Source organism: Elaeis guineensis, chromosome 6 (genome assembly GCF_000442705.2).
Source record: "Elaeis guineensis isolate ETL-2024a chromosome 6, EG11, whole genome shotgun sequence".
Taxonomy (NCBI): Eukaryota; Viridiplantae; Streptophyta; class Magnoliopsida; order Arecales; family Arecaceae; genus Elaeis; species Elaeis guineensis.
The window spans coordinates 18,137,077-18,140,187 of record NC_025998.2 but is presented as its reverse complement, the minus strand read 5'-3'; the positions used below and the strand labels follow the sequence as shown (position 1 = coordinate 18,140,187).

General features: G+C 43.1%; 1 pseudogene; it reads right to left on the bottom strand.

The window, feature by feature from the left end:
* Positions 1-1,596: 1,596 nt before the first annotated feature.
* LOC109505992 (uncharacterized) lies at positions 1,597-2,397 on the bottom strand (annotated as a pseudogene).
* Positions 2,398-3,111: the final 714 nt, after the last annotated feature.

Here is a 3,111-nt window from a genome sequence, read left to right as displayed (position 1 = left end):
TCTCAACGTTTGGAGGTGAACCTTTTTTACCTTTTCTACACCTTTGTAAGAATTTTGTAAGATCTCCCATGCTTGCTTGGAGTTGGTAGCACTAGCAACCTTCTCAAATATGGCCTCATCTAGGCCTTGATAGATGAAGAAGAAAGCCTTTTTGTCCTTCTTTCGAAGCTCTGCGATTGTTGTTTTTGATTCGCTATGATATGATGCTCATCTTAGGGCTCAACATACTCCTTCTCTACAATCTCCCAAATATCTTTGGAGCTAAGTAATACCTTTATTTGAATACTCTAATTCTCAAATTTGTTAGCAAGACGAGAAATGAAAAGTGTTCCAGTAGCCATGATCTTGCTCTGATGCCACTTTGTTATGATGGATAGAAGAGGAGAGGTGTATTGTAGTATTTTTCATTAAGGAATATGGAGAATAGAGCTCTTTAGAGAAAGAGAACTTTAGCTTTGTTTGATACTCCATCAACTCACTTGATACTAAATGGCTAAAGTACATCTCTTTATATAGAGAGTGTTACAACCCTTTAACTACGTCCTCTACATAAAATACCAAGAGTCATATGTATGAATGACACTTTGATTTTATATATGGAGAGAAATTCTAAGTGCATTTCATAGAAAATACTAAAAGTCATTGCTAATAATAATATAATATTAATATCTTCTCTTGAAACAAGATCTTTTGGGAATACAAAAGATCTCTTTGATCAGCAAATAGTATCTCTTGATTCCATGCACAATTAAATTTATTTATTTACAATAGTTTGAACAGCATTATGGCGGAGCTGGCATGTTAGAATATTATAGTTGCTTGAAAGGTTATCCTGGAGGGAGCCTGCAGTCAAAGTAAATTTACCATTCCATTATGCTGGAAGAAATTACAAGCCCCCACTTACATATTCCATGTTTACATAGGTAACAGATCGGTGATATAAAAAACATAGATAATATGGCATAATCACCTAGTTTCTATTTTCATTCTTTTCTTAGAAATCCTTCCTTAATTTTTAAAAATTGTGAAAACCAAAAATAAAAAAGTTGATTCTCATTATCTGATTGTCATTTTTTTAAAACCAAAACCATCCATGCATGCTCCCCACCATGCATCGTCTCCGTTGCGACCAAAGCCACCACCCCAGCAGACACCTGCCATGCATTGCTCGTCAACCAAGAACCAACCAATCACTATACAAAGATTCCAAGGATACAATTCAACGAGTTTCCAACCATTTCATGAAGCTGTAGACCATGGAACAACAATAAAGACCTAATCAAGAACATCATTTCTCTTCTTCCATGCATTTCCCTTCAAGATTTTAAAAGAAATCATGGTCATCAAAAGATTGACGTATCAAAACAGAACCAAGAACTGTTTTGTTTAAATTTGGCTGCAATTTTATTATCAGCATTAAAAGCACCAAAAGTAACCGATAACACCTGGCAAGAAGTGTTTAGCTAGCCACACCATTCCTCTCCTTCTTCCTCTCTGTCTCGATCTACATATCATACATACTAGGAATAAAGCTTCAAATTAAGAAAGATATTAAACTATATGTGTATGTACTTAACCAACCATGATGCAGTAAATTTGCAAATCTTAAGACTCAATAGAATGGCGATCAAGAAAAGAAAGAAGTAGCTAAAATGCTGATCAGAAAGCACTCAAGAATTCATAACTCTCGCTTGCCGCTTTTCCTGGGGTTGCCGTGGTGAAGATAGACCGCGACAGCCACCGCAGCAAGTGCTCCCACCGACGCCACCGCTGCCACCACCTGAGAAACCTTCAGACGCCTCCTCGCCGCCGCGACAGCAGCATCATGCCCGCCTTGCATCTCCAGATGCCTGTCGATCTGGGACCGGCATTCAGCGAGCTCCATTTCCAGTCGAGTGTTGGCCTCCTCGAGTGTCTTAACGACCTGCTGCAGCTCCCCCTCTCGCGCCTCCGTGATCTTGACCTGCTCCTCCACGGTCGCCTCCCCCGCTTCCCGGAGTCCCTCACCTCCACACGAAGATCAATATCCTTCCACTCCTTGAGGGCGGAGATCTCGGCCTCGTCGACCTCCAGATCCCTGAGGGCTCGCTTTAGGCAGTCGGTCTCGGCGTCCAAGTCCTTGGAGGCAGAAGCGATGGCGGCGAGATCTACCTCGAGTTGTTTGGCTTCGGCGACGAGGGAGCGGTTGTCCGCCTCGGCGCGGTGAAGCTTCTTGCGTGAGTCGTCGTGCAGGAGCTCAAGCTCCCTTTTCACGTCCCAGAGAGCTTGGATCTTGGCGCGGAGGCGCTTGATGGTGCCATCAGCGTCCTCTGCGTTTTCTTGATCTCGAGGGAGGGTTAGGTCTTTCTCCGGAGCGCCGCTCGGGTTGGAGAGCGCATCGTCGCCTTTGCTTCCCATCGAGTGGTGGGGTGGGGGTCGATCGGAGCGCCGATGCCTTTCAAGTTTCTATCTTCTGAGAATGAGCGGGAGGGACTCTGCTGTAATGGGATTATGGATGGGAGAAAGGGGCGGAAAAGAATAGTCAGCTATAGAGGAAGTTAGGAACCTGAGCAACGAGGGTGGGTGATGGTCCAAGAATTTTTTATATATTTTTTTAAAAAAATTTTGGGCACTTGACCTTTTTTTTTTTTTTTTTGGTAGAATGAGCTTGAGTGTTTCAAAAAGGTCGAGTTTATAATAGACTTGGGATCGCGGACGGCTGTGCTCGGATGGTGCACTGGATTTAGCGTTCATCGTACATTTTGCGGGCGGCATTCAGGCAATTTTGGCCGAAGATTTTGAGTCATATCATGTCACAATCACTGCAAGGGAACGGGTAGGGATCATCTGGTCACTTTGAGAGCTGTGAAGATAGAGGAATGATGGTTCAGAGCACTTTGAGAGATGTGCGGTGGGTGCTTCAATGGTGGATTTGTGCAAACGAAGGGGAACCCTTCTTTCGCGCGAAAGATGACCCTCTCCCGGTGCAAGATATGCTGAGGGTAGATTTGATCATTGATCGGATTTGGACCTAAAAGATATCAAATTTTATATAGATTCGAAAGAAAATTCGTTTAAAAATCAATAGAATTTAGGCCTGAGGTTTAGCCCGTGATTAGTTCTAGTTAAGGG